At 33.9% G+C, this 22,523-nt stretch overlaps 1 protein-coding gene and 1 long non-coding RNA gene across 4 annotated transcripts in view; one reads left to right on the forward strand and one right to left on the reverse strand.

Annotated features, from left to right (window-relative positions):
- The window catches only part of LOC128555512 (SCY1-like protein 2), a 503,011-nt gene that overhangs the window by 208,964 nt on the left and 271,524 nt on the right, over nt 1-22,523 (reverse strand). The window lies entirely within an intron of this gene.
- LOC123525345 (uncharacterized) lies at nt 5,113-9,276 on the forward strand. Its single transcript, XR_006681436.2, has 4 exons — nt 5,113-5,224; nt 5,686-5,785; nt 6,302-6,395; nt 6,961-9,276. It is a non-coding gene; the product is annotated as an uncharacterized LOC123525345 (long non-coding RNA).

A 22,523-nucleotide genomic window follows, 5' to 3' on the forward strand; every position in this document is an offset into this window, starting at 1 on the left:
ATTGACCATGATTATAGGATTACCATGTAAACGAGGTCAGCCTAAATACAGTTATTGGCTATTGCTGCTAGGTTATAATCAAATTTGTGCTTATTTTCTCTCATAGACTGTCTGATAGTTTGTAGCTGAAACAAGTCTCACAAACTAAATGTCTCAAAGATGGAGGTGAGAACTACCAATAAAATGTTGAGTTTGTATAAAATGTTACACATACATTTTAAAGCAAGATAGTTAAAAACTAATTTAAAGCTTTGCTTTATACGCCTAGCATCAAAATAGATCACTTACCGCCAAAGGAATAATTGTTGCCAGATATTATAAAGGCAAAGGATATCTTGCAAGGTACATTTATATGGCCACTTAATTTTAATAATAATATAGTTTGTCATTAATTGGGATATTATAGTTTGTAGTTTTTTAGAAGTACTGGCAAGATAATGTCCTGTAATGTTATTTTTGTATATGCAAGATTTGAAAAGATTTGAAAACTGAATAATATTTATCAATTACAAACAAGAGGCCTAAGTGGGTGCAAGTCACTCACTTTAGGAGGACACTGGCTCAATTTTTACCTCTGATAGTCCTTAAAAGGAGTGAAGCAGAACCATCTGAATAAATGAGGACTATACAAGGATGCTACACCAAATAAATGAGGACTATACAAGGATCTATACCAAATAAATGAGGACTATACAAGGATGCTACATCAAATAAATGAGGACTTTACAAGGATGCTACACCAAATAAATGAGGACTATACAAGGATGCTATACCAAATAAATGAGGACTATACAAGGATCTATACCAAATAAATGAGGACTATACAAGGATCTATACCAAATAAATGAGGACTATACAAGGATGCTATACCAAATGTGCTGAAGATTTATGATAAGAAGTCATTTAAAGATTTTTTTTCTAGTTTTAGCTCCCAGGTAGTCCCTAAGAAAAGCATTTAAGCAAACTTGAGACAGAATGCTACAGACAAGCGTTGGTGTAGATAGAGAAAGTCATTCATAAAAAAAAGTTGTCAAAACATTCTTTTTTTCTTTTTGCTCTGGCTGCTCCTGAAGGGAGCCAAGTGAAACCACTTAAAAGTAAGTTTTCTTATGACCAAGAAAAGTTGTTTCTTTAGTTAGTTCTGACAGTCCTTTAGAGAGGCCAAGCAAAACCAAATGAACTTGATAAAACTGCAGGTCAAGTGATGACCCATCCTAAAAGAAGCCAAGCCAATCAACTGAAGAGTCTTGAGGGAGTACTAAACATTCAAAGATGCTACAGACCATATTTGGTGCAGATCCATCAAATGTTTCATAAGAAGTTGTTTAAAGGGTCTGTCCCTTTTTTTTCCATCTCATGAAGCCCATAAAAGCCATAAAAGGAGTCAAGCAGAAGCATCAGAACAAAACTAAGAGAAAGACATACAATGATGCTGCAGACCAAGTCTGGTGAAGATCTGTTGTCTGTTTCCTGAGATAAAGTTGTTTCAAGTTTTTTTTCTGTTTTTAGCTCTGGTAGCTCCATAAAGGAGCCAAGTTAAATCTTTGAACAAACTTGAGAGAGACCAAACACCAGTGGTGTAACCATTTCAATAAATTTGAGAGAAGTCTCAGACAAAATATGGCATCATTCCAACCAGAAGTTTCAGAGGGAAAGTAAAAATGTTGCTGCTGGACATCAGACTATGCATGCTTGACCACCAAGAGGGCCATGATGGCTCTGAATCACACATATGACCTAGTTTTTACCCCCAGATGACCCAGTTTCTGATTTCACCTAGTTGTCATTCAGTAAAACATTCTGATTGAATTTCATGCAGATATATAATGCAGAAAATGTCATTGACCTACAGTGTTATCAAAGCTTTTCAATGATTTTATATAATAACATTTATTTTAACCTATATGGCCAAATTTCTGTTGTTCTCTAGGCCTAGGGTGTTAACAACATTTTTAAAGGTTTAACCAAGTGACCTAGTTTTAGACCCAATACGGTCTTGAGTTACAAACCTGACCATAAACTTTCAGAAGCTCAAGTAGAAAATCCCTGTGTTTATGACCATTGCCATATCATTGATGACCATGTTTCAACCATGGCTGACAATGAAATGGATATGTTTGGTCAATCATAAAAATCGATGGTAATGAAATGTCCATGTTGCAACTATGATTTGACCATGTCCACATCAATGATAAACGTAGTCAGGGTAATAGACCTGTTTTGACCATGGTCAAATTATTGTCATATTAATACCATGAAAATATTTCACTTCAAGATCATGGTGAAATCATGCTTGTTGAAGTAGCAATGTTTTGACTTTGGTCGAATTTCATGGTCATTATTATGGTCACCTCATGTTCTTGGAAAAAATTACCTTTACTGGACCTGTTTTGACCATGGTCAAATTATAGTCAAATCAATGTCATCAAATATTCCATTTCCATACCAATGTTGAAACAGAGTTTCCTGAAGTGGCAATGTTCTGGCAATGTCTGAATGTCATGGTCATATTATTATCATATTCTTTTCAAATTGACTTGTTTTGACCATGATTACATTAAGGTCAAATCAGTGCCATATGAACTGTTCCTTCCAATCACAGTCAAGATGTATTCTAAGTTAAAGGGGCACTATTTTGACAATGTTAAATTGCATGGCCATATTAAATCCATATCATGCACTTTATAATCCTAACAGTTACCTCCAGTGAAAATGTCACCAAAATCTCAGTGAAATTTCCCCAAATTTCAATGAAAACTCACTGAAACGGGTGAAATTTACCAAAATGATAAAAATTTGGTGGTGCAATTCATTTCTCACCAAAATTTATTTTTCAGTGAAATTTTGAAAGTCAAATTTTGGTGAGAAAATCTGATAAAGTTATACATCATTATTTAGAAGTAAAGCCTTACTATGGACACTCATGTGCCAAATTAATGGCCTCAAAATGGCCACCAAGTTATTAATTTACAGGGGACAAATTAAAGCCATTTCAGGCAAATGGTAAAAGGCCATGTCTAAAACATAGTTTGACCAGGTATCGCAAATGGAACATTGTCACATCATGGCTATAACAGACATGTCATACCGGTGATATGACTATGAATTGTCAATGATATTGCTGAAATGATCTGGAACTGATCTGAACATGTCCAAATCATTGCCGGATTGCTCTCAGATGACACGTTCATATCATTGTCAGTTCACAATTTCTTGTGACCATGTTCCAACTTCGATGTGGTAATGTCCCATTTGCGATACCTGGTCAAACCATGTTTCAACCATTGTCATAATGTATCTATATCAAAGCCGAAACCTGGTCATTTACCATGGTTTTATCATGTTTTAACCATGAGTATACCATGGTTTGTCCATGAATTTTTCCATAGGGATGTGGCATCATGTTTTCTCTCATTTGTCCTTGTGAACATGTTTTTGGCCTAAAGTTGGCCCCACTTCAAACCTGACCAAGACAAACATTCTGGCAAAGTTTCTTATATACATTAAATAGAAAATGTGACCTTTAAAACATTAAAAATGTTTTGACCCCAGATGACCCAGTATCTGTTATATTCAATATTTTACTGAGGCAAACATTCTGACCAAGTTTCATTAAGATTTAGCCAAAGGTATGATCATTATATTATTCACTGTTAAATTGTTCATGAAGACTATGGATAACAGACATCATGTCTGATCACACTAGAACATAGATATAGACACTACATTTATTTTTTCAGAAATATATTATATATATACTGACTCGCATTATCTCTAAAGGGCAATAAATCAATTATTTTGTTAACAGGAATTTAGATGGAGCTTCACAGGCTTAATACAATATTTCAAAATTTTGACTCAATGACTCCACTCCAAATTTGACTCCACTCCAAAATTTGACTCCACTCCAAATTTGACTCCACTCCACGACTCTACTCCAATTTTGACTCCACTCCACCACTCCACTCCATGACTCCACTCCACGACTCCACTCCATGTTTTGTAGTATGCCCATATTGAGGTGATCTGAGTAAGTTCTATAAATACCTTTATTCAGTATACTCTAAATATATTTTCAGGTTTTTTTCTAGCTAATTTGGGAACATAGCCTATACCCCCAAAATTGGGAATTTTGATGCGTAAATGTTCCAAATTGGGAAATATTAAGACCCATAGGATATAGTAAGGATGTGTTTAAGCACTTTCTCATACACTTGTTTCACATTGTACAACCTCCTTTACATACTTCCTTTACAAAATTGTCCATAATTTAGTCAATGTTTGTGCAATTTTGATGATTTTTTTTTTTCAGAATTTAGATTGGGAATTTTTGCACTCATTTTGGGAAAAATACAATATTTTTTGGCATTGGGAATATAGCCAAATAACGGCTATAAAAATGGCCAAAAAAAACCACTGATTTTGCACTGTGGCTTCTCTAATTATTTTTTCTGAAGCTTAGATCTTTAAGCCTATTATCAAGCTCTGTCCGCTGGCAATATGATAAAGCCTTTATGTCAGACTCATTCTTTTTTCTGGTGAGTTTTCAATAATTAAATAAAACCAATAAGACCTTTCATAGTATATTCTGTTAGCAGGAACAGATACAGGACTTTGGGTTGTGGGGTGGGGGCATAAATATTTATAAATATTTGGTACTTTTAAAAGTTTATTTTCACATGATCTGTATTAAAGATGTGACTACACTCCCTGATGTATAAATAATACCAAATAAAAGCATGTGGATGTGATGCTTTAAGTTTTCATCTGCGCAGGAATATCTCCCCAATGAATAATGACTATGTTATGTTAGCTGAAAGGTTTTGTTTGTTGCCTAGAAATATTACCTTACATGGTTGTAATGTAATAATGATTCATGACCAGAGCCAGTAAACATTTTTCAATGGTATATTATTCCAAAGGATAATGTGCAAGGCAAGCACAAAGAACAAGTATGCAATGACCTAAGGAAGCCCATGTATTAATGTGTGAAATGTGCATTAATGTTAAGCAAAACCCATTATTATTTCCATCAAATAGGCAGTTGTACCATTGCAATGTAGACAAAGTACTAGAGCCGATTTACGCAATCAAATACCACCGGAAGTAGAACATTTATGTCGACACCGGTTTCGTATTTCACGTGAAATCGGCCGAAAACTGAGAGGTTATCAACAAATTATAAGTTTACGGGTACCATGAGGATTTTTCATGCATTTAAACGGTAAGTATAATGTTTATGGATTATTTAATACAGTATGACAGTAAACTGTTACGCTTTAAATGGAAATTATGAAAGAAAAGTCGATAAGAAAATATTGACTTTCTACTTTCACTTTCATTGTCGCTTTTTAAATTGCCCAAAAATGTCCTTTCTATTAATTTGTTTTTTCTTGTTTTTTGTTTGTAGATACATAACCCTATAGCAAATTATTGTGTGAAATGACAGCTTATTTAAAGCATCTGTGATTAACTGGGCCTAAGTTTACCGATTTTTCCTTTTAGGGTGACCTTTGACCTTATAATAGCTTATAGTCTGTTCTATGTATTTTAGCTGTAGTCAGAACAGAATGTAATTGAGATAAAATGAATTTTCAAAATAAACTGTTGCAAATTGTAGGAAAAGAATAACATAATATATTTATAATTATAAGTTATTGAAATATTATAATTACCTCATTTCAGACAGAAGTACAAGCGAACAGATGACACATTAAAGTGGCTGCAGAAGCTTGAAAAGTTAGATAGAGCAGGGACAGTCAAAACTGTGGGATAATACTTCTATGTAATTTCTTTTTAAAGCCAATTTATACAGGATGGAAGGGTATCTCATACAATGTTTTACAACTTACATGTAGTTTTATCTCTCTTTATGATGTTGAAACAAGTAAACTAGTCAGTGACATCTAATTAACACTTGTAAACTATTGACAGTTGATATGTAAATTTTATTAGACAGCATTTGATAAAATGCAATTGCCTATCAATATTAAAAAGAGCAAACAGTTGACAATTAACAGGCAGGTCATTCTTTTAAATGACACCATAAATAAACTTTCATAATTTGTTTTTCTTCCAACTTCTGGATTTAGACTGGAAGCCATTCCAAACTATGAACTGGTAAATTACATAAGGAGTCATGTAATGATTATGGATGGGATACATTATACTTTTATGGACAATAATAATTTGAAATAATGATATTCTTTTTAGGTTAAGGTGTTAAGGTGATTTTATAAAGATGGTGTTATGGTTTTGCATGATGAGTCTTTTCACAGATTTTATTATTTATATATTTCAGGGTGTCCAACATGTTTAGTCAGGTTGACAGAAGTGAAAGATGGTCTGACAATGATGTACAAATGATACTCTTTAACAAGTTTAACATGTCATAGGTAATATAATGCCAGTTATTAAAATTACATTCCCATACACATTTAACAGATACACATTGTAAATTAAATGTAATTAAAATGATTTTATGAAGTTTCATGAAGGATGGTACAGCCATTTTGAATCAAGAAATTTTGACTTAGGTAAAGATATCTTACATTTTCCTCCTGAAATTTATTAAAAAGGTAAACACAATTCTACTGTTATAAGCTTAAAAAGGTGAATGTAAGATATAGCTTATGAAATGTCAAGTATAAGGTGTGTTATTTTCAAAGTTTTTAAGATATAGAATAAGATATAGCCTGCCATCATAATATTCCAAAATACACAGTGTGTCATACATATATTTTAGGTCAAATAGTAAGGTCAAGTGAGTGACTTAGGGTCACTATTGGCCTCTTGATATATTCTACTAAAATGGGTCTTATGCATAAGATATGTTGAAGTTTTATTAATCCAGTAACACTTTTATTCTACCTGTTATTCAGAAATATACATATTTTGAATATTAAAGAGCTGCAGACACCTCGAATACAGAGTTACTACATTATGCATTTCTTTCTTCAGATATATACCTGTGAAATCTTCAGTGTCACTGTTCAGCTATTGTTCAAGATCAGTGTCTGTAGCTTGCACAGCTTAGTATAGAGGAGCCTTCTGAATCAATTTTGTTACATATTTGCTGTTATTGTAGGATGCACATGCAGAGAGCAATAAGTCCTGTCCAACTGTGCATGTAAATGTGATTCAGAAACTTTGAGAATATGTAAACATTACACTGTTACAATTTTCAAAATACTGTGTCTTGTAGTGTATCAGTTCTGTTTTGTCTCAGTTTATAGCACAGTATGTTCATAAATCAAACTTAAGATCATAGTTATCAGTATTACTAAAATCATTAATTATTTGTATGGTGACAAAATTTAATTTCATGCAATACCACAGGAAACGTTTGATAATTTTTTTTTTAAGTTGTAAGTTTAAAGTTGGCATAAATTGTTTTTCTCCTTCATAAATCTAAAAAGTGACTGGTCATTATATTTGCAATATCATTTTAGTGTGACAAAGATTATATTGAACTGAAACACTAATGTAAATTTTTGAACTATTCAATGCATTTTCTTAAGTCTTAAAACATTTGTTTATCGTACATGTCAGGGCCAATAACTCCTCCATATTACTTGTGTTTTGTCCTTTTTCGTTTCACTGAAGGATAGGTAGAGGTATTGCACATCCATTTTTTAGCATCCTGATTTTATAAAGTGTTGTATGTAAGGTTTTATCTCGGAATTATGTCTCGTCTAAAGGTGGGGAGAGGTATTGTTTATGCCTTCTCGTCTGTCTGCATTAAGCCTGTCTGACTTTATGGGAAAAGTTGATGGCCAGATTTTGATAAAACTTCACAGGAATGATCAGTACCAAGCATAGTGTTGTGCATATCGATTGCATGTTTCGTTTCGATGCACTAAATTGCAGCCAGAGCTAAAAGTAGAAAAATCTTGTCAGCTTTCACAGGTCAAAACTACTTAACAGATTTTGATGAAACTTCACAGGAGTGATCAGTACCAAGTATATTTTTGCATATCACCGACACTTTCCATTTTGCTAATTTGCTGCACAAAATAGCCGCCATAGCATAAAGGTATACATTGGTGGGAAACATGTTTTGTCATAAAAATACCTAAAACACCTTCCACTTTGTTAAAGAAAATTGTATTAAACTTCTTACAATTGCAAACTGTAATAATTTGACATTAAATGCACTAGTTACATAATTGCATTTGGCTTTTTTTTCGTAATTATTGCCCTTTTCTTACCATAGCAATATTTTGTGTAACATGTTACCTCATTAAGCATCATAAGATCAGAAAGTTCTGACTCAGAAATGTTGGCCCTTTTGTACTTGTCATGAGTATGTTTTCAGTATTTTATATTGTCATTACTTTTTGTTGTGCGAGTTTACGAAATGAAGACTTAGTTGTCCAAATGGTGTGCCTGTGCCTGTCCTGATTTGTTTGTCTGGACAATATATTATTGATTAGTCTTCACGAAACTTCCCTGTCAACTTTGATAGTGGCATGGTTACTTTAAAAGTGATGTCACCACTGTACTAGTCAAACGTTTGGTATTTCAGATTTTATATCACATTACAGGCTACTGGTCTTTAGCAGCCTTCATAAAACTTATAAAAAACTCATAAAAGTTTCCAAAAATGTTGTATTTTGATTTGAGCTGGCATTATTCAAACATTAAGAAGTAGTACTATAAGGCAACATTTGACCTCTTTTCCAGTACTTTTTGATTTTCTCTGTTACTATGAAGTTGCCTTTTCCTAGAAATTGGTTGGCTTATTTTTTATGATCTTATGTTTTTAATGAATTGTAGCTATATGTTCTTTTTCTCATGAAAATGTCCATTTTTATATAATTCATATTTGTTACTGTCAACAAAGTGCAATACCACATACTTATCACTTCCATTAACATACTTGTACTATTTTCATAAAACATTATATAAATCATTATATTTCATATAAACGGAATTAAATAAATATTTAAGAACATCAGTGTTTTTTTTTATTGCTACATGAAACAGACCATAGGTCAATTTAGGGTCAATTCTGACACTTTATATGCAAATTGATAAGGGAGATAACTAGTACTGTCTTAAGTAACCAATATTTAGTTACACAGTTACCTTCCCTTTACACAGGTAGGACTATTTGTTGTTGATCATCTTTTGAACATAATTCCATTACTGATGACAGAACATTGAAAATAAAAGTTGTTGTATCATGCAATGGCATCATATATGACAATATTTACTTTTTTATTTCATTTTTTAAATATTCTTTAAATTAGGTACAATGCCTATGCAATGGGAATAACTTTAGTCTGAATGCTTGAAAATCCTGAGAACTTGTAAGTTGCTTCAGACACCACAATCTCTAATTACTGTTACACAGTTTGCATGCATGTCAACTTGCTTTGACTAAACGCCACCTACACACCAATAGCATAATTTAAGCTCTGTGTACTTTTCATGAGAAGTGTGAAAGTGAATCAAATTACACTGGGACCCCGTTATAACGCTGTCATCGGGGTCCAAGGTTCGAGACCCGCGGATCTAGCGGGGTTAAATTTATAACGCGGGTTGATCGTATCAGCGGTAAATGCAATACCCCACCCATCGGTAATGTATTAGACGTATTTTGGACGCTGTTTTATGTTAATAAGAAATAAGAATCGTATAAACGGGACATTTATTTACCTTAAATGCTACTGAAAAATACATTAAAAGAATTATAACGCTGTGTCATCTTCTCATTTTGTCGTTAGTCTAAATAATGAGTCCTCGGGCAGACCGATTTTACATTTTGATATTTTACGTTGTCTACCTAGAGGTCTCAACCAGAAACAATCAAAACTGTGGTGGAAACTGTGGTCAATTGAAATTACGATTTATCAGTTGTCACGATTTTTCTTTAGCCCTAACTGCTTACCTGTTGTTTTAAATCATAAATAGTAAATAAAAAACATAAGAACAGGACATATTTATCAAGAATTTCTGTTGTAAAAAATTTAAACCTCTAACGTTTCAATCGTCTTCATGTAATGGCGGTCGGAGGCGTGACCAATGAAAACGCTTCGTGTAGTGATGTGTTTACCGGCGATCGGCCATTTTCCAATATGTAGTACACTCGTGTTAAACCTTGGCATTTTTTTAACTGCCATAGTTTGAATTTTTCTCAAGAAATCTCGGTAATATATACATCATTGAAAAGGAAACATTACAGGCTTTCTATGTATGTATTTCTTTTTTTTATCCGTTGCATTATTATAACATAATTCCCGCCCAACGGATTCCATTGGGTGTTACTTACGCAAAGAAGAGGACAGTGCTACCACATTCTTTACCTTTTCTGGTTTGTACTCGGAGGCGGATATCGACAAGTCAACATAATATAACGATATTCAACTCTCGAGTACAATTATTTGGACTAATTTTGTCGTGATTCTAAAAGAAAGTTGAAATTGTTTATCCCGGAAGTAAACATGTATAACGCTGTGTGAGGAATGCGCTGTCATGAGAATTACATACGCACTGCAATTGCACTGGGGGTTTATGTAACTAAAAGAGAAACAACGCGGACAGTCTTAAAAAAAATAATTATGAATACATGAAGAAAATCGATAAATAAGATAGAAAATTTTTAAATCGCCGTCATTAATATACGATATTAAAAAGGGAGAACATTCGCAATATGGCTTTCAGTGCGTCGAATCTTCGCAAATTCCGACGAACCGAGAATGATCATTATGAAAAACGGCTGCATTTTATTACAAAACTGGGCCTGTTGTTCGGTTTTTCTTCACTCGAGTGTTAATGTCATCCACTTAATTGGTGCAAACTTAAACGGTTTGATAGTTGACTGACCGATCTTCCACGCTTGTTAATGCAAACAATCTAATTTTGACACGGTACTGATTGCCTAATTGTCACAGGTCTACATGTATTGAAACTTTAACAAAGGCGATACGCAAACAAGTAAGCTAGCAGACGATTATTGATAAAAATCAATAATCGTCACAGTTGTCATGGAAAGGTGTTAATGTACACGTACATGTAGTTTTAACGCTGGTTATGATCAAATTAAATAACATCCGCGGATTTTTTTTTTTTTTTTTTTTTGATTTTTGGTTTTTTTTACCCTCTAAAATTTGGGAGCCAAGACGATACAGCGTTATAACGAATACCGCGGTATATCGAGAAGCGTTATAACGGGTTTCGAGTGTATCGTTATATCCAGTTGTGTCTTTGACATCGCATTAAATTGTCAATATGTGCCAGAGCAAGAACAATGTTTTGTTAATAATTTGTTGATAAACAAAGCCATTAAATGGCATTTTAACCAATGCTTAAGAGAAGGCATGCAACTTTACTTTGTAAAAATGACTGGTTACAAACTGACTTACATCGACCAACGATCTAAATGTGTTTTATTTTCTGCAAATTACTTTCCATTTTTACTTGAGTAGGCTGCATGGTGATTTAGTGTTGATAATTACAGTAAAGCCTTTTATCCTTTCACAGTAAAAGATATAGCAAAAAATCCCTACCAGGTTAGAGCTTTGCAAAGCTTCAGCTGAGTTTTTTTAAAAACTTTTTTTCTTTAGAATTTTGAATTAATACCATAATTATTGCATGGAAAATGATGTAACTAAGAATATATCAAGAAACTAGAAAGCTACACACCTTTTTTTCATTTGTTGCATCAAAAATTATACCAAGTTTAATGTGCTGGTAAATATAATACTTTGCTAAAATGCTTGCATTTGTAACTCATGCAGACAATGGAAGTACCCACTGAAATTAAAAATCCACACTGATTTTAGAGATCTTTGTATGCCCATGTTCAATAAAATCCTTCCAAACCTTGTTGCGATTTATCAAAAGAAATAGAAGACACATTACATACAGTTAGTTCCCTTTATCTCTATTAGAAATATAAGTTTTATCACTTTTTTATGAAATATTGTTATTTATACCTTGTTTTAATATGAAAGTATTTAAGAAGGGGTTTATTTCTTTTGATTTCGATAAAATTTCTTGTGTCATATTTGCATTTAGGTATTAGGATATTTCAACAAACTAAAGAAAAAGGTAAGTTTGAAAACAGTGAGTAGCTTTAGAATTTGTTTATATCCCTCCATCTTAGTTGTGCAACCAAGACGAAAATCTAACATGTATTAAGTCGTCAGTCATTTACACAAATAGATATAAATGTTGTTGTTAAAATTTTGAACAGAAACAGTATTTCACTGATACCTGAAAACCACTTCTGATACTTTTTTATCGCTACATGTAGTATTAACAATACTTTCTGATATGCATGTGAAGTGAGCAGAAAATTTTCATGCCATTAGATTTTAACTGAGTAAAGAAAACATAATTATGTTTGACAAATCTTAGTGGGGGCATGCACTGGCCGTACACACCACCTGAACCTGCTGCTGGTCATTTCAGCAATCACAAATAGTAAAATGGTTCATTTCATTCTGGCAATTCTGGCAGGGTGATCTGTCTGCAGACAAACTAAATCAAATACACTTAGGACTGTCTAACTGACATCCTCTCTGTTTTAAACAACAGTGTTTGTTCCATTACACCCAACACAATTTCCTATATAAGTTAGTTGAAATAAACCCACTCCTTTTCTCATGTGACAAGGGATTGACTTTTCCTGTTTCTTAAAGTTCCAGTTTGTCTGCATTAATTGACTTTCCATTTGGTCCCTCAATCATAACCTAGCTGAGAAGGGAAATAAATTTCTGGCCAACTACTTGTCAAATTATATACACACTGATTATCAGAGAATATTGATCAAAATGTTTGTATTATTCATTATAATATAAATTATTTCTTTAAAATAATTTCATTTATTCCTCGAGACTTAAAATGTTTGTTAGTTGCTAAGGATTCGGGATTAATCGGCCTTTATTATTCAGTTGAACTGGTTCTCGTTTTATCAATACAGTACTGATGTGCATGTTCAGCGAGCCGAGAACACAGCCAGTTGTTCGATATAAAAGCAAAAAGCCCGTGCAGATTTCTCACATTGCGTCTGAAAGGGCGAATAGACTGTTATTACACACTGACTGACAGAATCTACTGTTCTTCTACATGTCGTTCAGTAAAGATAAACTTACCCTCCCGCCACACCCCTAAAGTTGCTAATGCAGTAATTTTTTATGGTTAACTTAGTTTTTGGTGAAAGACCTGACATTTTGGAGAAATTTGTGTCAGATTTGCTGCGTTTTGTATTATATTTTCAGGGTACCGATTTCTTATACGGCATTTATTGAAGATGTCAGTAAGCTGGTAGTGCAACACTGTGAAGTCTCCGATATCCCAATTATAATCATACTCAAAGAAGTTACGAATGAATGTTCTGTGATAGAAGCCAAGTCGAAGGAACTTCAAAGTACCGTAGATACTTCCTGGAAATTAACTTTTGGATAGTTCCAGATTTATGGAATTCAGGTGTATTGTGTTGATAAATAACAGCATTCGTTAGAATGTTTTTAACTGGAACTGTGTGCTTTTTTAGGATATCGGAAATTAAATTAATGTTTAAGACATTTTCTGTAAAAGAATATATAGGAAAAGAAATTACATGAACTTGTGTATTACTTTAGCTTAGGTATTTTCATTTATATCTTAGCTTCTAGATAAAAGATAAGGCTCACTGGCAGTTATTTCTGTGTTATGTAATTTTTATGAATCGGTAATTATACCTTAAATGTTAGGACTGTCGCTCAAATAATGTTGAATTGAGGGGATCAGGCGAGATATCGAGTTAATTAGATTGCTAAACAATAACCGGTTGGGTGTTTGTTTTGTGGCGATTTATACGGTTGATGCCGAACTAGAGATATATCTATGCGTTTGGTGTTATGAATTTTATTCGGAACAGTTCAGTGTAATTAGCGTTGTCGTCTGTCAGTTATGGACATGGTCCGCTCAGTTTGGTGAAACTATGTTTGCCTTTATCGGGCCTATCACAAGGGCATTATTGTCTTAAACAGTGCACCAAAGGTTGTTCATTGCAAAAGATGCACTTTGCTATTTAAGGTTGGTTGACCTGAAGTTGCTTCGGGTCACTAGGATTTCGTCCTTATAGTACTGGCGAGTCCTAGATTGCATTGCGTTGCGTTGCTTGTTTGTGAAGTGGTTGTAGTGCACCACTATAGGTTCTGGTGATGCCTAGGTTGCTTTGTTTTTTTGAGTAGTGAAGCTTCTATAGTGAATAATTACAGTATTGGCGAAACCTAGGTTGTGTCTGTAATGTATCACTATCGAACTGGTGAGGCCCTGGTTGCATTCGTTGTCTGTAATGCTTCACTATAATGTTGTGTGGTGCCTATGTTGCGTTGCTTCTTGCAAGGTGAAGTGTGTCTGGGGTGCATCAGTTGGTGTTTTGTGTGGTAGGCCCGGTCAGTCCATATTTTAGTTTTACTAGCTGAAGAATTGGGCTGTCTCATGAATATTTAACGCGTGCCGTTTTCGTGGACAATAATGCCAATATTGTCGTTCTTGTCTTAGCACAGACATATATCAGACAGCTTTCTAGCACTGAGTGTTTGCTAGCAGCTCTTGACTTGCTTCGTGGCATCGTTTTGGTGCGGAGCCGTGGTGAGCTGAGGTCTGCTGTCATACATTCGGGTGTGGTCCGTGTGCTGGGTGCCGTCTGCGGTTTTAGGGGTCATCGCATCGCGTGTTGTCTCATGCTTGCGCCTGGTCTCCTCTCGCTTGAAGACAGAGCGGCCAAAAACATGCCAACTTAACTTTTCAATGTTTTCTCAGATCTGTTGATGCATTTACCTTAGCTGATGTAGAATATATTAATTTAGAAATCAAGTATTTTAAGTCATTTGTTCGTCATAATGTGTTATATGATCTTAAAACATTTACCAGTATAACAATGAGATAAATAAAAGACAAAGAATGGTACATGTTCTTATTTTATGTCGAGTAATATGGAATAAGTCAATTAAATCCCATAATTCAAAAATTCCCATGCTGAAAAATTTAGTTTTTATATAAAGTATCATGACTCCAGGACAAATCCATTTTGGAAATAACACCCGCAAAATGGAATTCATGAAATCATGAATTTTTCATCACCATTATGAATAATTCTGGAGCACTTCTGACTTCATGAAGTTTTATGCATGAAGTGTCGTTTGATCTACTTCATGAAGATATCAAGCATTACTGAAAGATTCATAAAATCCTTGAAATATTCATGAACTAATTTAAGAATGAATCAAGGTTTTTTCATGAATGTCAATATACCTATTCAATATACCTATAGAATTCAAGAAAGATTCTTGAAAAAAATGATGAACATTTTATGAGCAGTTTAAGAATATTAAATTCATACAAGAGGGCCATGATGGCCCTGTATTGCTCACCTGAGTATCATTGCTCAAAATGATATGATCGTTTCAAACCAATCTCATTAGAAGCTGCTAAGGTGTATTAATTTAGATAAAAAATAAAGGGAGGTAATTTGTTATAAATTCAGTCAATATGTATCTTCACTGATTGTCCAAGTCCATCTGTTGACATAAATGAAATTTCAGATCAGTATCTTCATTAGTTAATGAGATATACCCATTTTAATTTGAAATAAAGGGAGGTAATTTGAAACAAGAGGGCCATGATGGCCCTATATCGCTCACCTGTTATCATTGCACTTGAGGACAAGAAGGTCCTCAGAAAAAATATCTAAGTCCAAAGGAGAGGAACAACAAAGGGAAGAAATTTAACCAAAAAGAAAAAAAAAATCTTAAAAGGTACAAATATGTCAAAATACACCTAAAAATTGGAGGTACCATCCATGTTACACCACAGAAAAGTGGTCTCGGTTTTTCCCTACGGCCAATAATAAAAAAGTTACTAAAAATAAGCTATTTATAGTAACATAAAAGGGAACTAATTAAAAAGAAAATTATTGTAAGTGAACAAAAGAAGGATCTGTCAAATAAATCTATTGACATAAATGAAATTTCAGATCAGTATCTTCATTAGTTACAGAGATATACCCATTTTAATTTGAAATAAAGGGAGGTAAACTGACATAAAATCAGTCCATAGTTATCTACCCTGATTGGCTCAGTCCAACTAATGACAATAATGAAATTTCAAATATGTCCTATCAGTACTTACTGATATAAATCCATTTTGATTACAATCAGGAGAGGTAATCAGATATAAAATAACTCTTGAACCTACGATTGGATCTGATTTGTCATGGAATCCAAGATTTATTGTTGTTGAAGATATTTTGGAAGTTTGTATCAAATAAAACCATAAATGAAGTCTCTATATGGCTGCAAAAGCCAAAATAGCCAATGTTGGACCTGTAGGGGGCCATGATGGAATCTGGCCAGTTCAAGAAAGGAACCAAGATCTTGTGGTGATACAAGTTGTGTGCAAGTTTGGTTAAAACCAAATCATAAATGAAGCTGCTATTGTGCAGACAAGGTCAAAATAGCTATTTTTGGCCCTTTCAGGGGCCATAACTCTGAAACCCATTAAGGGATTTGGCCAGTTCAACAAAGGAACTGAGATCTTATGGCGACACAAGTTTTGTGCAAGTTTGATTAAATTCAAATCAAAAATGAAGCTGCTATTGAGCAGACAAGGTCAAAATAGCTAATTTTGGCCCTTTCAGGGGCCATAACTCTGGAACCCATAATGGAATCTCGCCAGTTCAAGAAAGAAACCAAGATCTTATAGTGATAAAAGTTGTGTGCAAGTTTGGTTAAAATAAAATCATAAATGAAGCTGCTATTGTGCAGACAAGGTCAAAATAGCTAATTCTGGCCCTTTCAGGGGTCATAACTCTGGAACCCATAATGGAATCTGGCCAGTTCAAGAAAGGAACCAAGATCTTATGGTGATACAAGTTGTGTGCCAGTTTGGTAAAAATAAAATCATAAATAAAGCTGCTATTGTGCAGACAAGGTCAAAATAGCTAATTTTGGCCCTTTCAGGGGCCATAACTCTTGAACCCATAATGGGATCTGGCCAGTTCAAGAAAGGAACCGAGATCTTATGGTGATACAAGTTGTGTGCAAGTTTGGTTAAAATAAAATCATAAATGAAACCACTATCGTGCAGACAAGAAATTGTTGACGGACGGACGCACGGACTGACGATGGATGAAGGGTGATCACAAAAGCTCACCTTGTCACTATGTGACAAGTGAGCTAATAAAATCAGTCCATAGTTATCTACTTTGATTGAAAATTATTGTAAGTGAACAAAAGAAGGATCTGCCAAATAAATCTATTGACATAAATGAAATGTCAGATCAGTATCTTCATTAGTTACAGAGATATACCCATTTTAATTTGAAATAAAGGGAGGTAAACTGACATAAAATCAGTCCATAGTTATCTACCCTGATTGGCTCAGTCCAACTAATGTCAATAATGAAATTTCAAATAAGTCCTATATGTACTTACTGATATAAATCCATTTTGATTACAATCAGGGGAGGTAATCAGATATAAAATAACTCTGGAACCTACAACTGGATCTGACAGATTTGTCATGGAATCCAAGATTTATTGTTGTTGAAGATATTTTGGAAGTTTGTATCAAATCAAACCATAAATGAAATCTCTATATGGCTGCAAAAGCCAAAATAGCTAATTTTGGCCCTATCAGGGGTCATAACTCTGGAACCCATTATGGGATCTGACCAGTTCAAGAAAGGAACCAAGATTTTATGGTGACACAAGTTTTGTGCAAGTTTGATTAAATTCAAATTATAAATGAAGCTGCTATTGTGCAGACAAGGTCAAAATAGCTAATTCTGGCCCTTTCAGGGGCCATAACTCTTGAACCCATAATGGAATCTCACCAGTTCAAGAAAGGAACCAAGATCTTATGGTGATACAAGTTGTGTGCAAGTTTGGTTAAAATAAAATCATAAATGAAACCACTATCATGCAGACAAGAAATTGTTGATGGACACACGCACAGACGACGGACGACGGACGAAGGGTGATCTCAAAAGCTCACCTTGTCACTATGTAACAGGTGAGCTAAAAACAGTCTTGATGTGTTCTTAAGAAAAAGTCATGAATATTTAATGAGTATATCTATGATTCATTAAAAGTACTAAAATTCAAAACCTTTTTCTAGTACCAGTTCTTGAACCCAATTGTGAGTTTCTGAACTGTTCATTAATTAAACATAAAACTTACGTTTACCTTTTACAATAAATGAATAAGTTCATGAATGTTCATGAACATTAAATTCATAATGTCACATATCAGTTTCCATTATTTTGTTGCATGCTGGGAAATTTTTTGCACATGTGATTCAGCAATTTTTGAGAAGTTTGTGCAGCAAATGAGAAAGAAATATTTATCATATTACAGTTAGGAATGGTTTAAAAGGAACATGAGAATACTTAATATCAAATAAGTAATTATGGTGTTGTCATGAATCTTTCATTTTAAAAAATATAAAAATCCTTTTAAAATATCACAAGTTTTCACGACCCTGAAGCAAAGCTAGCTAGTTTCTGAATTTCAATCTTGAGATTTAAGTAAATTATACATTGTTTAACTTAATGTTTTGTATATTATACAACAATTGTTTACTTCTTATTATGCTCCCAATCCCACTCTAGTTTAATGTTTGACTCAACATGTCATTTGTTGAGGGTGGAAAATGTCATTGTCTCAGTGACTCAGCAGAGACTAAAACAATCTCTAGCCATTAACTGAACAACACTTTGACCTACAGGAATTTTTCTTGTATCAGGCTATACCGCTATTGTTCAAAGAATTCCATTACATGCAGATCTCTCAGGTTTCATAGTGTTACACTCCTACCTGGTTACCTTCACTAGTTCATGAATTTGTTCATGAATAAGTTCATGAAACTTTTTTTTTTTTTTTTTTTTTAAATAAATATTCATGAAAATCAAAATTCATGTTTCATGAATTTCAATACATTATCTCAACTCTTAAAAACAAGTGCATGGATACTACTTAATTGGTACATGTATTATTTAGTACCTGAAAATATGATGGATTACTGTATCATTTACGGCAAAGAAGTCATTTTATAATGTTTTGTATTGTTCATGAAATGTTCATGATATATTCAAGAAAAGCACAAATGTCTTCATGAAGTTATAAGAATATTTATTCTTGAAGTGTTCATGAAAAAAACTTGAAGTGCAAATGAGACATTGAAATAAAGAACAAAATAATGCATGAATTCTTCATGAAGTATTTTTTTCAGGAATATTTTCATGAATTCTTCATGAAGATTAATCAATACAAACTTCATGAATTCTTCATGAACATAGGCTATGCTTAATTCCATACATTTTTAATGCATTTACCAGTTCATGAATAATTCATTAATCTGTTTTCATGAGCTGCTGATGCATTTGTCTCATTTGCACTTCATGTTTTTGTCATGAAGACTTCATGAAGTCTCCTCATGAAAAAGTCATGAATGCTTCATGGAGTATAGATTGCTCATTGTCACAGGAGCAAATTTTTATTGCTCATTGTCACAGGAGCAAATTTCTTTTCAAAATGGCTTTTTGTCATTTTTTTCCTAGGAAAACATTATTATTGTAATAAATTTAAGTGCATATGGCTCATGAACCCATACTGTATCCTAGGTACATTACTGCCACCTGTGGTACAAATATGTCAAAAACAATATGTTTCCTACCATATTGCATTAAAGAAGAAGCAATTGTTGGCAGACATTCTGTCTATAGATAAAGTACTGGAACAGACAGATGTGAGGTACAAAGTGACTTTAGCTCCTGATCAAACAAAATTTAAGTGACAAAGTGCAACAATAACCCGTCCAAACCAGACTCAAATGTAAGCAACAATTGCATCAAATGTAAATCAACAATTGCATGATGTTCATACATGAATACATTTCAACTCAAACCCCAAGTTTAGGTCTATGATTTTATCAGCTACTTGAGGATATAATCTCTTAATGTTGTTAACCACCAAATTTAGTATGGACCTGACATGCAAAACAACATGCATAGAGGCATTAACCTTGACAGAATAGTCCAACTTCCTTTCACAATATTGTACATTCCCATTACAATGACAGGCCCTTCTCCACACTGAACCAGACAATATCAGCATAAGGAGAGAACAAACACATTGTCTACAAATTGTCTAAATAACTCACTGCAACAACTCTTGTAAATGTCAAAGAAATTCATATATTTGATAAATATTTTCCTTTGATATTATCACAAACCTAATTAAATTTGAAGCTTTCGATCACTACTGAAGGCTGAAACTAATTAACTGTCTTTTATAGTTCATGTTTTTTTTTGTGTTGATCTTATGGAGAGCTTTTATCATCACATTGTTTTTAAGGTATTAAATTTTTATATTTGTCTGCATGGATTTCTCATACTTATATATTCTACATTTGAAGCTCAGTGAAGTCCACAGCTGAAAAGCAGTATGAACTAGAGCTATCACTAAAGGTGATGAATGTACCCCCCGCATGCACTGACACAGTACATTGAATTTGACACACACAAGACTGCATAATTATGTGGACTGTACGTATACAGTATAGTAACAAAAAACAAAGCCCCATAACTATGCAGAATATTTATCTAAAAGAATGTAACATGCACCATGCACAACTAGGGTTGGTACTGATCACTTGTGTGAAGTTTCATTAAATTGTGTGCAAGGGTTTGGTAGATTAGGCACGCACAAGATTGCATATGCAGGCTGTATGTACATAGTATGTTAACAAGAAACAAAGTCCCATAACTCTGCAATTTTTGTCGCTGAAAGAACCTAACATGCCCCATGCACAACTACTGTTGTTACTGATCAGTTGTGTGAAGTTTCATTAAATTGTGTCAAGGGGATGAGGAGAGACGGTGCGCACAAGATTGTGTCTATGTATATAGTATAGTAACAAAAAAACAAAGTCCCATAACTCTGCAAATCTCTTTTCTGAAAGAACCTAACATGCCCCATGCACAACTACTGTTGTTACTGATCAGTTGTGTGAAGTTTCATTAAATTGTGTCAAGGGGATGAGGAGAGATGGTGCGCACAAGATTGTGTCTATGTATATAGTATAGTAACAAAAAAAACAAAGTCCCATAACTCTGCAAAAATTTTTTCTAAAAGAACCTAACATGCCCCATGCACAACTACTGTTGGTACTGATCACCTGTGTGAAGTTTCATTAAACTGTGTCAAGGGGATGAGGAGAGATGGTGTGCACCAGATTGTGTCTATGTATATAGTATAGTAACAAAAAAACAAAGTCCCATAACTCAGCAAATTCTTTTTCTTAAAGAACCTAACATGCCCCATGCACAACTACTGTTGGTACTGATCACTTGTGTGAAGTTTCATTAAATTGTGTCAAGGGGATGAGGAGAGATGGTGCGCACAAGATTGTGTCTATGTACAGTGAAACACCGCTCGCTCGAGATCGCAACGGGATGAGCAAAATGCTCGAGTTATCCATGGTTTCGAGCGACCCAAACATTGACCAACATATAAAGAAAATTGAAGTTTGTTTTACCAATTGTCATCGAGACCATTGCAGAGGAAACGGTGATGCGTAATTATAACACACTCGTGACATTTTCAAACAAGAGCACCGCCTTGCGGGTGCTGACGCTCATCTGATTTTTTTTGTGTAATAGAAATATTGTCCTACCCATGATTTTCTAAGTCTAAAAAGGGCCATCATTCTTGCAAAAAGCAGGATAGAGTTATGTTTCTTGATGTACAGTGTCCAATTATGATGGTGAAAAACTGTTGCAAGTTTTAAAGCAATAGCTTTAATAGTTTATGAGAAAAGTTGACTTAAACATAATACTCAACCAAGAAAATGATTTTCTAAGTCCAAAAGGGGCAATAATTATTGCAAAAAGCAGGATGGAGTTATGTTGCTTGCTGTACAGGGTCAGCTTATGATGGTGAACAAGTGTTGCAAGTTTCAAAGCAATAGCTTTGATAGTTTAAGAGAAAAAGTTGACCTAAACATAAAACTTAACCAAGAAATCTGATATTTTCTAAGTCAAAAAGGGCCATAAATCTTGCAAAAAGCAGGACGGAGTTATGTTTCTTGCTATACAGGGTCAACTTATGATGGTAAACAAGTGTTGCAAGTTTTAAAGCAATAGCTTTGATAGTTTAGGATAAAAGCTGACCTAAACATAAAACTTAACCAAGAAAACTGATTTTCTAAGTCCAAAAGGGGCAATAAATCTTGCAAAAAGCAAGATGGAGTTATGATTCTTGACGTACAGGGTCTGCTTATGATGGTGAACAAGTATTCCAAGTTTCAAAGCAATAGCTTTGATAGTTTAGGAGAAAAGTTGACCTAAACATAAAACTTAACCAAGAAATCTGATATTTTCTAAGTACAAAAGGGGCCATAAATCTTGCAAAAAGCAAGATGGAGTTATGTTTCTTGCTATACAGGGTCAGCTTATGATGGTGAACAAGTATTCCAAGTTTCAAAGCAATAGCTTTGATAGTTTAGGAGAAAAGCTGACCTAA

Source organism: Mercenaria mercenaria, chromosome 3 (assembly GCF_021730395.1).
Source record: "Mercenaria mercenaria strain notata chromosome 3, MADL_Memer_1, whole genome shotgun sequence".
In the NCBI taxonomy this organism is placed as follows: Eukaryota; Metazoa; Mollusca; class Bivalvia; order Venerida; family Veneridae; genus Mercenaria; species Mercenaria mercenaria.